Raw genomic sequence first — 15,502 nt, forward strand, 5'->3', positions numbered from 1 at the left:
CGCCAAAGATTTTATTAGCTGACACAGTACTACTGTCCACCCTAACGAAATGTAAAAAGTAATGCTTTCGTGCAGTAATGAAGTTACACATCAATTTTACGTGAGTGATACGAAGAGGAAATACATTAAAATGTCAACAGATACGCTTACCAGTTTCAATCGTAAAAAGGAATACCGTATCTCCGGCATGTGGAGTGATGCGTATGTCACAGATTAATTACAAACGAGGCGTTGACGGGCTGTCTATTTGGCACGTTGCTTTAAAAGAATTCACCACTGATAGTCTGAACTATATACAACTGGTAGTAATGTAAGGATTTACAACATTTCGTACTAATCTCTGAGTTGTAGCTCTCGATGTCTTAACGTTATTACAACTTGATCATCGATATTAAGTTCCAACACGAGACACTTGAATGTAGTGAATACTGAAATTGTTAAATAAATGAATACGAAAGCACTCATTTACTCCAGGGATGCTACGCTGCTAAGGTAAATAAGCGGTATACTTTATGGGAAATCTAGGACATTTACATCTACTTAATTATGTAGTCTGTGGAGTGCACAGCAGAGAGTACTTCCAATGGTACCACCTATTAAGGTTTCTTCTCGTTCCATTCTCGTATGGAGTGCGGAAAGACTGACTGCCTGAATACGTACTTCTGTGAGCGTTGTTCGTTATCTTCGCAGTCCATACGGGAGTGATGCATTGGTAGATACAGTATATTCCTAGATATCTCATTTGGCACTGATTATTGAATGTTTGTAAGCAGGATTTCTAGGGTTAACAGATTTTTCAGTACAGGTATTTCGGCGATGAGCGTCCGCTAGTCAGACACACCTGTGGCCATTTGTTGGTTTCAACACACTTGAGCAGTATTTTAGGATGGGTCGCATGAGTATTTTGTAAGGAATCTCATTTTTAGACTGAATGCATTTTCATAGAATTCCTATGACTGAACTCAAGTCTGCCAGTTGAGCCTATATCATATACTGATCCATAATTTCTTACAACCTGGTATTTCTATTAGGTCACTGATTCCAGTTATGTATAATTTGTGTTGTCACGGGATTCAACGCTTTTACGATTTATGAAGCGCACAGTTTTACATTTCTGAACATTTAAAGAAATTAGTAAGTCGTTAAACCACTTCAAATTTTATTCAAAATAGACTGAATATTTGTGTAGGGGAAGGTGAGGCAAGATGACGAAATAAACTTCAGATTTTTCCCACGGTTTCGTACGTGGTTTAAGAACCTGAAATTTAAAGGGACAGTTATTTTAATTTTTCTTGTTGAATAAAAAATATTTAAATGCTGTTATCACTTCTAGAAATATGAAATATATTTTTCAGAAAAGGTGTAATTTTCGTCAACTTACTCCACCTAAGGGGTAAGATGACGAATTGGGGTGGGTAACTTGACAAATATATAAACGTTTACATTTGTTGTTGTTGTTGTTGTTGTCTTCAGTCCTGAGACTGGTTTGGTGCAGCTCTCCATGCTACTCCATCCTGTGCGAGCTTCTTCATCTCCCAGTACCTACTGCAACCTACATCCTTCTGAATCTCTTTAGTGTATTCATCTCTTGGTCTCCCTCTACGATTTTTACCCTCCTCGCTGCCCTCCAATGCTAAATTTGTGATCCCTTGATGCCTCAGAACATGTCCTACCAACCGGTCCCTTCTTGTTGTCAAGTTGTGCCACAAATTCCTCTTCTCCCCAATTCTATTCAACACCTCTTCATTAGCTATGTGATCTACCCACCTAATCTTCAGCATTCTTCTGTAGCACTACATTTCGAAAGCTTCTGTTCTCTTCTTGTCCAAACTATTTATCGTCCAAGTTTCACTTCCATAAATGGCTACACTCCATACAAATATTTCAGAAACTACTTCCTGACACTTAAATCTATACTCGATGTTAACAAATTTCTCTTCTTCAGAAATGCTTTCCTTGCCATTGTCAGTCTACATTTTATATCCTCTCTACTTCGACCATCATCAGTTACTTTGCTTCCCAAATAGCAAAACTCCTTTACTACTTTAAGTGCCTCATTTCCTAATCTAATTCCCTCAGCATCCCCCGACTTAATTCGACTACATTCCATTATCCTCGTTTTGCTTTTGTTGATGTTCATCTTATATCCTCCTTTCAAGACACTGTCCATTCCGTTCAACTGCTCTTCCAAGTCCTTTGCTGTCTCTGACAGAATTACAATGTCATCGGCGAACCTCAAAGTTTTTATTTTATCTCCATGGACTTTAATACCTACTCCGAATTTTTCTTTTGTTTCCTTTACTGCTTGCTCAATATACAGATTGAATAACATCGGGGACAAGCTACAACCCTGTCTCATTCCCTTCCCAACCGCTGCTTCCCTTTCTAGCCCCTCGACTCTTATAACTGCCATCTGGTTTCTGTAAAAATTGTAAATAGCCTTTCGCTCCCTGTATTTTACCCCTACCAGCTTCAGAATTTGAAAGAGAGTATTCCAGTCAACATTGTCAAAAGCTTTCTCAAAGTCTACAAATGCTAGAAATGTAGGTTTGCCTTTTCTTAATCTATGTTCTAAGGTAAGTCGTAGGGTCAGTATTGCCTCACGTGGACCAACATTTCTGCGGAATCGAAACTGATCTTCGCCGAGGTCAGCTTCTACCACTTTTTCCATTCGTCTGTGAAGAATACGCGTTAGTATTTTGCAGCTGTGACTTATTAAACTGATAGTTCGGTAATTTTCACATCTGTCAACACCTGCTTTCTTTGGGATTGGAATTATTATATTCTTCTTGAAGTCTGAGGGTATTTCGCCTCTCTCATACATCTTGCTCACCAGATGGTAGAGTTATGTCAGGACTGGCTCTCCCAAGGCCGTCAGTAGTTCCAATGGAATGTTGTCTACTCCCGGAGCCTTGTTTCGACACAGGTCTTTCAGTGCTATGTCAAACTCTTCACGCAGTATCATATCTCCCATTTCATCTTCTTCTACATCCTCTTCCACTTCCGTAATATTGTCCTCAAGTACATCGCCCTTGTATAGACCCTCTATATACTCCTTCCACCTTTCTGCTTTCCCGTCTTTGCTTGGAACTGGGTGTCCATCTGAGACTTGATATTCACACAAGTGGCTCTCTTTAATTTTCCTGTAGGCAGTATCTATCTTACCCCTAGTGAGATAAGTCTCTACATCCTTACATTTGTCCTCTAGCCATCCTTGCTTAGCCATTTTGCACTTCCTGTCGATCTCATTTTTGAGACGTTTGTATTCCCTTTTGCCTGCTTCATTTACTGCATTTTTACATTTTCTTCATTCATCAATTACATTCAATATTTCTTCTGTTACCCAAGGATTTCTACTAGTCCTCGTCTTTTTACCTACTTGATTCTCTGCTGCCTCCACTACTTCATCCCTCAGAGCTATCCATTCTTCTACTACTGTATTTCTTTCCCCCATTCCTGTCAATTGTTCCCTTATGCTGTCCCTGAAACTCTGTACAATCACTGGTTTAGTCAGTTTATCCAGGTCCCATCTCCTTCAAGTCCCACCTTTTTGCAGTTTCTTCAGTTTTAATCTACAGTTCATAACCAATAGATTGTGGTCAGAGTCCACATCTGCCCCTGGAAATGTCTTACTATTTAAAACCTGGTTCCTAAATCTCTGTCTTGCCATTATATAATCTATCTGATACCTTCTAGTATCTCCATGATTCTTCCAGGTATACAACCTTCTTTTATGATTCTTGAACCAAGTGTTAGCTATGATTAAGCTATGCTCTGTGCAATATTCTTACCAGGCGGCTTCCTCTTTCATTTCTCTCCCCCAATCCATATTCACCCGCTATGTTTCCTTCTCTCCCTTTTCCTACTCTCGAATTCCAGTCACCCATGACTATTAAATTTTCGTCTCCCTTGACTACCTGAATAATTTCTTTTATCTCATCATACATTTGATCAATTTCTTCGTCATCTGCAGAGCTAGTTGGCATATAAACTTGTACTACTGTAGTAGGCATGGGTTTCGTGTCTATCATGGCCACAATAATGTGTTCACTATGCTGTTGGTAGTAGCTTGCCAGCACTCCAATTTTTTTATTCATTATTAAACCTACTCCTGCATTATCCCTTTTCGATTAACCCTGTATTCACCTGACCAAAAGACTTGTTCCTCCTGCCACCGAACTTCACTAATTCCCACTATATCTAACTTCAACCTATCCATTTCCCTTTTTAAATTTTCTAACCTACCTGCACGATTAAGGGATCTGACATTCCACGCTCCGATCCGTAGAACGCCAGTTTTCTTTCTCCTGATAACAACGTCCTCCTGAGTAGTTCCCGCCCGGAGATCCGAATGGGGGACTATTTTACCTCCAGAATATTTTACCCAAGAGGACGCCATCATCATTTAACCATACAGTAAAGCTGCATGCCCTCGCGAAAAATTACGGCTGTAGTTTCCCCTTGCTTTCAGCCGTTCGCAGTACCAGCACATCAAGGCCGTTTTGGTTAGTGTTGCAAGGCCAGATCAGTCAATCATCTAGACCGTTGCCCCTGCCACTACTGAAAAGGCTGCTGCCCCTCTTCAGGAACCACACGTTTGTCTGGCCTCTCAACAGATACCCCTCCTTGGTGGTTGCACCTACAGTACTGCCATCTGTATCGCTGAGGCACACAAGTCTCCCCACCAACGGCAAGGTCCATGGTTCATGGGGGTAGGACGTTTACATTAAGAGGGAAAATTTTTAAAAATTCAGAGAAATAATGCATAAAAGTCAAAGATGCAACACCAAAAATACAATACCAGATTGCTCATACTGAAACTCAGTTGTGAAATATTATTCACAACAGAAATTTAGAATAACATTAATTACGCAGGCAATACAGTTCATACACAAGAATCACACTTCCAGGGCGTGTCTTTCGCTTCACCATCATCGCAGCCAGAACATGCAGCATGTACCCCAGATTTGCCATGATGCACTGATACCACAACCCTTCCTTTTCATGTTCTCCGCAAATAATGCAGTCTTCGACAACTTCTTCTAATATTGTTTCAGTATCAGAGCCGTCTTCCTCCACATAAAGAATTCGTTGAGTTGATTCATCAGATGATGAGTAGTCCAGTTACTTGCTAGTTTCCTTTAATTTTCGGTCATTTGGGCACTTGGATTTCTTTGAAGCTAGTGTTTCAGATTTTCTTTTCAATCCTTCTTGTCTTTTCAGTTCTAGCAAATCTTTTTCTTCCTTCTTGTTTTCAAGAATTCGTTTCACAGGGCTTCCAGAAATGTTGTAAGAAGCCAGTTTCTTCCTTAGTTTCCTGGCTGTTTTTTTGCTGGCCATCGGAAGAAAGTGCTGAGTGTGGAGGGAGTGTCGAGGAATTTGATGGCTGTGGAGAAACAGCTGAGGAAATGGTAGGCTGTTTCGGTGGGGTTGCTGACATCGTGCGGTCTTAAGAAAAGTCCGACTGAATGAGTTGCTGACCAGTGGCAAGAGCAACCTGTTGATTGTTTTCAACATTATTAGTGGTGTATTAGGCTTGAAAATCTTCATCCATAAAAATTTTGCTGTCTAGAGGCTCATTGCCAGTAGCTCCGAACCTGTTCACAGCAGTCTGTATACTACTCACTCTGAGGTATGCTTTGCCAAATATTCCAGCTACCTCGTGGATTGTAATCATGGCTCCTGGGTTAGACAGTAGGCCTAAATAATCTTCACAGGCTTGAGAACAGGCAGTCTTCAGTGGACAATAGAAAGACACGTCGAATGGATGCAAACTGTGACTTGTATGAACTGAAAGTCCTAGTAGGCATATCCTATTATTCCTACAAAAGTCAAATGACTCCAGAGTGGCATGTGATGCGTGATTGCCCTTTATAATAAGGAGTGTATTTTGTTTGCTCGAGTAAGCATGACTGGTAAAGAACTTCAGAAAATTTTTAGCCGCCATCCACCCTGATTCATGAGCTACTCCAATGGTGCCAGGAGGTGTTCTGTTTAAAAAATCTGGATTCATTCTTATCGTGGAAAAGACGAGAAAAGATGTAATGGAAGTCCCAGTAACACTCGTATTACATAAAGCACCAACTGTTACTCTTCGTTCAGCAGAAGAAATTTTTAATCACAAGGCGGGATCTACAAAAACCTCTGGTGTTACTATTAATACTGAGTGCCATGTTATTAATATAAACATGAACGCCAAGGGTACCACTGTATTCCCTGGGGGACACTTGTCCCATCCGAGATAAAGGCTGCGTTTTCCCCGCCTACAAGTGTTCTTTCCATTTACAAATTTCATTCGATAACCCATGTCCTTGCATATTCGTTAAACAGTGTTGGTGAGGTCTTACTTCTAATGATTTTAGAAAGTCATGAAATACTTCATCTGCCACATTGACTTCATGGGTGAATTTCTGTACCTTATGTGAGAAAATCGCAACTCTTTCTGTCTAAAATGCCTATTACTTTTGAGCTCAGAATATGTTATGATATTGGAAGGTACTGTTGCAAGTCACTTCTGCTACCTTTCATGTAAACAGAAGTGGCCTATTGCCTACATCCAACTATAGGAGATAATTTTTTGTTAGAGGAGCCATTTGTATATCATGGTTAAGAAAGGGAGTAATTTATTTGTACAATCAATATAAAATCTCACAGAGATTCCATCAGGCACTTTGGACTTGTTAAATTCGAGTGATTTCCGCTATTTCACAATGCCACTATCACTAATATCTATACTACGCATTTTATAACAGTGTTTGAATTAAACTAGGTACACTTTTGCTTTGCTGCCCCAAATTCTGATTCTTCTTTCATCCATGATTGTCTCTGCATAAACTTTGGACCCACCAACAAGTAGCCTTATTTATGACCAGAATTTCTTTCTCCTCTTGAATAGTACCAATGGACCCACAAAGCTTTTTCATCAAACTCAATGGACAGATCAGAGTCAAGTTTCACAGTTAATCACTCCAACAAACACTGTGGAGAGGTTTGTAATTTGAGCCAGGGTATTGGTATAAAGTTTGGTGATGAGGAAAACTTTGCCACCACCAGGATTCAAACTGGGTATCTCCAACTTGAGTGCTACCATATAGGCATCTCTTAATGACCAAGGCTAGACACAGGTGTCCTTTCCTATCTATTACACATTTTGTGCAGTACTTTTTGCTCTTTTGCATTTTATTTACAAAGACTGTATATCAAGGGACCCTCTCAAAAAGAACTCCTCTGTTAGGTGCATATCTATACAGTTTTTGATCAACTGTTCTTCTAAACGTGAGCAATAGATCCTCTACAAGCTACTACCCAAGTTTAACTTTTCCACTTTCTCTTTGACATTTAACACTACTGACTGTGTGTAGTTCACTAAACATGTAAGCCTTTGTCCTTGTTTCAGTTGCTCTACACACTTGGTAGTTAATGTCACTGCTACAGCCTCATAGTCATTGATACCAGTTTCAATGTGCACATCCTCAAAGATATCAGATGTATTAGTAGTCATTCAATCTGCCAGTAACGTATTTCAGTTATTAAAGGGATTTTGAAATGTCTGTTCCACATAGTTTTCAGAGGAAGTATACCAAGTATTATCTGAGCTCAACTGCTCTTTAAAAGTTCCAGTTGTTGCGTAAAAAAATCTTACGTTATGACGATAATAGAAACAGCCTGATGTTGGAGATATATACAAAATAAGAAATAAATACAAAATGGGCAAACTTCGAACAACTCAAAAATATTGTAAATACACACTAATATTTGTGTGTGTGTATGTATGTGTGTGTATATGTGCGTGTGAACATAGTATTTTAACTAAAAGTTCACAGGTAATCAAAATTAAGTTTAAATGTCAGGCAGTACATACCAAAAGTGATAAATAAAATGGATTCTGTATAAGATGTCACGTTTTCTTAACATCACACCCAAACAATGAAGTTTATGTACACAAAAAAAACACTCTTCACTGCCAAAAAATAAATAGTAAGAAAGCAGTCAACGTCCATTAAATACAGTTCTACTTGATTGAGAGGTAGACAATTAACTTTGCTAATGATTTTCTCTACATCTGCACTGAATGAATTAACAAATGTTTATTAACATTTTTGTTTTATCTCTAATTTTACTTCTTGTTCCTTAATTAAAACTGTGTCATTCCAAAATATGAATTATTTTCACACCCTACTGTCCTCTAACAGTGCTCTTACAATGCTAGTAACCTGTATATTGTTTGGTTCAAATGATCTGCTGTAATTTTTGTGTGGTTTAGATGTTTACCAATAGGATCACTTATCCACATTCCATAAAATATTAGTTTGTAAGAAACCAAGACAGCTACAGGCCAGTTACCTCAATTTCCAGTAGTAACTAGGCACACTAGGCTTTCATTTCTTCCTTTAACTATGACGAAAATTCAGTTCATTCATTCTATATTTGAAGAATGCATGTTGTGCTATGGAATAAAATATATTTAAGATATTAATATAACTTTATAGTTGTTATTAGACAGTTACAAGTTACAAATTGTGCATTCACTTTGTAAAATTGTGGCCATTCCCTCAACTGATCTTACATCAAAACATTGTAACTAACTGCTGAAGGCATATTATTTGCATATTCATTGAATATAAGTGATCCTAGAATTGATACCTGTGGAATATTATATTTCTTATCTGTGCAACTCTGGCCTCACTTTCCATTTACAGTTTTCTAATGTCAGACACTTTATTAGGTTTTTGTAAAAAGTTTCTATTGCATACTAAGTTTCATGCCTCAGAAAGATGCAGAAATAAACCGAATTTTTTTTCCATTCATCTCATGCTTCCACTATGCAAGATACATTACTTTCTATTTTTTTCGTTGGACACCTGCGCTACTTAAAACTGTGTCATACCATAATTAATTTAATGTGCTAAGTTTTACTATGAAATGTCAAACTCTGTTTTGCAGCAGTTTCAAAACAACAGGTATCGCACATTTGATAGTAATAGTGCAATTAATATGTGTAATCACTAAAGCCCCTGGGAATATTAAATATTATACAACTTTTTTTCTGAAAATAAACTTTCCTATCTGCCACTTCAGTACCATACAATTTATCTATAATTCACTTTCTGTTGTGGCAATTCTGGATAATGAGAAGAATATTAAGATATTGCCCTACATTAACAGTAACAATCTGGATTAATTACTATTGATACTTTACCATTAACAGTAAGAGCTTATACCGTAACACTTAACATGTGTCATTCAGAGGCAGAATGCTTGTACTGAAACCTATTTGGAAGCCTGTCAGTTCATGTCGTACTCTATCTAAAATACAATAATGGTAATAGTTGAGTTTGCAGTTAGTCCATTGACCTGCTGCTAAATATTACACATGCCTTCATCTGATCATCCTCACAGCATATTTACTGTGTGGCCTCATTGTAAGGAGACTTCACTTTATTTATGTTGTTTCATCAACACAACTCAACCATTAGAGTGCTGTTTCTGAGTGTGGTCGAAAGTGATCTGGAAAATGTAAACAAATCTTCCTATGTCAAGGGCTTATAGGCTACTCTAACATAATCTGTGTAAACTTGAATCAAGTAAAACCCCAAAGCAAACTTAGACCTTTGGGAATAGTAGCATCCTTGTCAATTTCAATCAATAGCCACACCATTGTCATTGCTACACTCATCTAGTACGAAACGTACCCTTAAGGTATAGCTTTTGTTGAAAAGAAGTGTGTCATGCAAAAGATGCTGCAAATACGGTACCCACAGATCTATATCAATTTAGTCAACAGTTATCACAAAAGATGCTTACAAAAGGTTTTGATCAACTTTAGGATTTAATATGAAGCCTCCATGAAAAATTAGATATATGTTTCAAGTCCTTTGTGTCGGTAATTAACAAGACTTTATTAGAGCCTACAAACAGCAGCATGGCCTGCAGTAGGGAAATTAAAAATGGTAAACACTTCCGAAATAGTAGCTTCTTCTAAACCCAATTAGTAATATTATATTTACACTCAAGAGAACAGTCGCAGAATAATACAGGTAAATTGCACTGTATCAGTACTGCTCCAACGTATTGTACTGTTCATCTCTGAATAACACTGAGTAATGAATGGCTCTGTCTTTGATTCATAGCACGTTCTGTCATGTGACAATGTAAATATGAACAACAGAGCCACATTATGAACAAGTGAAGTAAATAAATCCTGCAGCATGACTTCCTAGTAATCAGGCTCATCCTCCTTGTTTCCTTGCAGGAAACAAGGAATGCACATGTAAATAAACAGCACAGCACAGTACATGTAAACTTGTACGCATGTTATTTGCAAATAAAATGGAAAACAGTAATGCTAGACAATGTCATAGACAAGTTTACTTCCTTATGCCCCTGACGTTGCTCAATAGCGACACAAAGATATTTACCCATCTGTGCCTGCACAGCTTAAATGAATGGCCTGATATGTTGTTTCCCCTGACCAAACTTCTTTGGAAGATGCCAATGACATTTACACTGCACTCTGTCGCAATCTGGACTTGATTACTTCTGCACCTGCTTGTCATGTGCCTGGACTATTGGCAGCTCCTGAATCCAGCAAGGTGTCTTATTTGGTCGATAACAGCTGCCTGGGAGGGATGCTCAGCAACACAAGATACTCTGACAGTACCATCGACATCGTAATGCGTCTCCTTCGTGGTGCTTCATCCGAGTACCCTAGACTGGCTGACTCACTCCTCCCATCTTGATCTGTCATTCGGGGCATCAAGGCTGGCTGCTCTCTGTACTGTTGTGTGCTTTCATCGTGCAACCATTGCTCTGTGGTCTCCATCAACGTGTGTCTGAGATGTCTCTTGGTGGCCATATGTTCAATTGCACTGCTTATACGGATGACCTCGCCATCGTTCTTTCTTGTGATTGTAAGGTCAGGGAATGACTGACATGGCTACCACCTATGGCAGAGCTTCTGTTACGTGCCTTAACGTCAATAAATTGAGCACCGTGACTATAGGTGCAGGCCTTCCTGCAGACAGCGCTCCTCCATTGCGTGTAGCTGGTATTATCCAAAGCTTAGGACTCGATTTCACAAGTGATCTGTGGTGCACCATTGACCTCAACTGCCGGCGCCAACTGCCCATATACGAGCTGGGCTCCTAGATCATCGTTCACACGTCATCGATCTTTTGCAATGGACAGCACATGTAAATGTCTATTTGGCGTCACATACCCCCCACGTGGCAGAGACATTTCCTATTCCGCCGTCCGTGGCCCACCACATCCTAGAAGCACTACATTCATATGTTTGCCATGGCTTGCTGTTCAAGATAAGGTAGGAGACATTCGCCCTGCCATTATGTAGGGCCGGTTTGGCTCAGTATCATGTCCTTCATGGAACGACAGCGCTTTGTGTCAGCTCTCAGACAGTATTGTGTTGCCGTTGTCCTATGTGGCTTTGCAACCTGCTGCTGGAAATCCTTGAACCATGTTCTCTCTCAGGCCCTATCCAGCTTTCAGACGTCCTGCTGCCCTTCTTTTACTTCTGCCTTATTTTCCTCGAACTGAGCTATGTCTGTACTGTAATGTTTCCAACACTCTTGACATCCACAAAGGGATCTATGGCTTTCTTCAGCAGCACTGGTCAGTAAATGTGACTGAGAGGAAGCATCCCACATCGACTAGTGTGCCACTTGGCGATTGGTGTGTACTCCGTATCTTGCCACTAACATCTATTCTGCATGATACCTTACCGTTAGTGGAAAGCAAGCATGCTGGCCCCTTCTTTACGGGATTCACCTTGCAGACATTCCACTGTGTGTGATGTTCTGGACACAGACGAGCATCGCCTGGTGTGTGGATCGGCAATAGATATTTGGTTCTTGGTGCAACAGATGCTGGTCCTAGTTATCCATATGACTTCTCGTCAGATACCTTCACACCTGCTCCTGTTGCTGGACTCGGGTTACTTCCCACTAATGGACACGCAGTTCACTACTTGTTTGGTGATGAAAAGAAAAATGTCCTTGATTTTTGGCATTTCTCTGATGAGCGCCATTGTGCAGTTATCCGCAATCCGAAATACAGGCAATTTTTCTGCGATTTCCTTTGTAGTGTCGCTCTTAACCCACCGCAGAGTTGAGGTTTTACTGGAGTGAGGAATTGATCAATTCCTTTTCCACCGTTAGAACCGGTTATTCTCTGGTCGTCAGAATGTTCTTCTCTGTAAACCTATGTGTTGAAATGAAATGTCGTGCGGCTAGGGCCTCCCGTCGGGTAGACCGTTCCCCTGGTGCAGGTCTTTCGAGTTGACGCCACTTCGGCGACCTGCGCGTCGATGGGGATGAAATGGTAATGATTAGGACAACACAACACCCAGTCCCTGAGCGGAGAAAATCTCCGACCCAGCCGGGAATCGAACCCGGGACCTTAGGGTTGACATTCCGTCACGCTGGCCACTCAGCTACCGGGGCCGGACAACCTATGTCTTGATAGTCTCACTGAGTCTGGCGACTTGCTGCTCCCTCCTCCCTGCACTGTCGGTTTCCTGCTATTTTCGGTAATATTAATAATAATTTAAAAAAGGGAAAAGAAGGAAGCATAAACAAATAACTCATTGATATTATTTTTATCTCTTCTCCATATTCCCTACAGTTTCCTCGATTGCTGTGGGGGGAGGGATCGGAACAGTCTGCGACCATGGTTCACTTTGCCACAATCCTTACTTTGAGAAGAAAGAAAAAAAAACAACCGACCAGCAGAATTTATTTGCTATTTAGTATTCTTCATTTTTGGAAGGTTCTACGAATTTATTATGCTTGTAATATTTGTATATTCTGGAATACTCGATGTTTGTGTGAATAGCACCATTCTCCAACCAGGAGCTCTGTTCTGTTATGTTCTGTCTGTTGTTTGGTGTCAGTAATATAAGCGCTTTTAGCTCTAAGTATTGTACTTTAGTGACGACCTTGCTGTCCGATTTTGACTTGATTACGAATACGCCATAGCGATATACACTATGTGATCAAAGTTATCCAGACACCTGGCTGAAAATGACTTACAGTTCCGTGGCGCCCTCCATCGGTAATGCTGGAATTCAATATGGTGTTCACCCGCCCTTAGCCTTTATGACAGCTTCCACTCTCACAGGCATACGTTCAATCAGTGCAGGAAGGTTTCTTGGGGAATGGCAGCCCATTCTTCATGGAGTGCTGCACTCAGGAGAGGTATCAATGTTGGTCGGTGAGGCGTGTCACGAAGTCGGAGTTCCAAAATGTGCCACAGGTCTTCTATAGAATTCAGGTCAGGACTCTGTGCAGGTCAGCCCATTACAGGGACGCTATTGTTGTGAAACAACTCCACCACTGACCGTGCATTATGAACAGGTACTCGAATGTGCTGAAAGATGCAATAGCCGTCCCCAAATTGCTCTTGAACAGCGGGGGGGGGGGGGGGGGGGGGGGGGCAGGAAAGTCATTAAGACATCATTGTAGGCCTGTGCTGTGACAGTGACACGCAAAACAACAAGGCGTGCAAGACCCCTCCATGAAAAACACGACCACACCATAACACCACCGCCTCCGAATTTTACTGTTGGCACTACAGGTGCTGGCAGATGACATTCACTGGGAATTCGCCATACTCACCCCCTGCCATCGGATCGCCAACTTGCGTACCGTGATTCGTCACTCCACACAATGTTTTTACACTGTTCAATTGTCCAATGTTTACACTCCTTACACCATGCGAGGCGTCGTTTGGCACTTATCGGCGTGATGTGTGGCTTATGAGCAGCTGCTCGACAATGAAATCCAACATTTCTCGCCTCCCGCCTAAGTCTCACAGTACTTGCTGTGGATACTGATGCAATTTGGATTTCCTGCGTGATGGCCTCGATAGATGTCTGCCTATTACACATTACGACCCTCTTCAACTGTCGGTGGTCTCTGTCAGTCAACAGACGAGGTCAGCCTGTACGCTTTTGTGCTGTACGTGTCCCTTCATGTTTCCACTTCACTCTCACACTGGAAACAGTGGACCTAGGGATGTTTAGGAATGTAGAAATCTCGCGTACAGCGTACCACGGAGCGCCCCATTCTGCTTTCTCACGATGTCTAATGACTACTGAGTTCGCTGATATGGAGTACTTGGCAGTAGGTGGCAGCACAGTGCACTTCATATGAAACTCGTATGTTTTTGACGGTGTCCGGATACTTTTGATTACGTAGTGTAGGTTGCTGAATATGTTTAGATCACTAAGATGCACACTCAAATGTGTCAGAAATGTATTTTATCAAAGTTATTCCCTCAAACATAGAAGAAAAAATTAATTTTCAGTACAGCGTATGTTATGAATTGGCGAAAAAATAACTTTCGGTTCAGGGTATCTTCTGAACTTCTCTAAATCAAAAGCGACTGAATATTCTGAACTCTACTACTCTAGATAATATAAATTGTTGGCTTCATATTTTGTTCGTAGAATGTAATATTTCTAGTACTTACTGGCATGGAAGGGTCAATACATTCAACTTTTTAAATAGTGGTTTGCATGTTTCTCTTTGCTGATTGAATAAAATTGTTTGATTACTTTCTTTTGAAGTTTAAATAACTTTACTGACTCAGAACTTTCAGAAGAAAATATTACATAATTACGTATCGACTGGAAAAGACCATAATACATTCCTTATTGATCTTATCATAAAACGTACTTTATAGACTTTTTGATAGTTAAATCAATGTACTTTTTCCAAGTAAGGGTATCAGTTCTGGAAACCCCTAAGAATTTAGTTTCATTTAAAATTCAACATTATTGTTGTCCAGTGATATAGTTGGTACCATTAGATTTCCATTTTGGCAGTGAGAAAAGTTAGTCTGAGTGTCTTTGCCACATTAAGAATCAGCACATTAACTTTAAGCCATGAGTTTAATTGATCTACGGTTCTCTCCACAGCAGACTGGAGAGATTCTTCTGTAGCCGATATGAGAACAGTGGTGTCATCAGCAAACACAATGGTTTTGGCTTCTGATAGGTTATGTGTAAAATAAAAACAACGTGATGCCTAATACTGAATTGTGGGAAATACCTTGCTTTATGGTTTGTGTGGAAGAATGTGGAGTGCTGGCACTTCTTGATGGATTGATTTCGTTTCATTCAACATATTGCTCTTGATCTTTCAAACCAGTCATGGGTGACTCCTCTTATTCCATAGGAATATGATTTGTCTTTTGTAGCAAGATGCTCTGATTAACCATGTCAAAGACATATGTGAGGTCTGGGAAATGCCTATAGCTGGAAGATTTTTGTTGACGAGCTCCAGAGTAAGAGTTAATAATTCATGTATTGCATTAGCAGTAGTTTTCTTTCCTTGGAATCTGAACTGAAGAGGTGAAAAGATTTTTGCTTTGTTTGGAAATGAATTAAGTCTGATTGCCATCGTATTCGCTTGGATCTTCTTTACTCTCCTTTTTATGAACAGGTATATTTTTTGCAATTTTGAGCTTATTAGGAAACGTACCA

Source organism: Schistocerca americana, chromosome X (genome assembly GCF_021461395.2).
Source record: "Schistocerca americana isolate TAMUIC-IGC-003095 chromosome X, iqSchAmer2.1, whole genome shotgun sequence".
NCBI classification, from domain to species: Eukaryota; Metazoa; Arthropoda; class Insecta; order Orthoptera; family Acrididae; genus Schistocerca; species Schistocerca americana.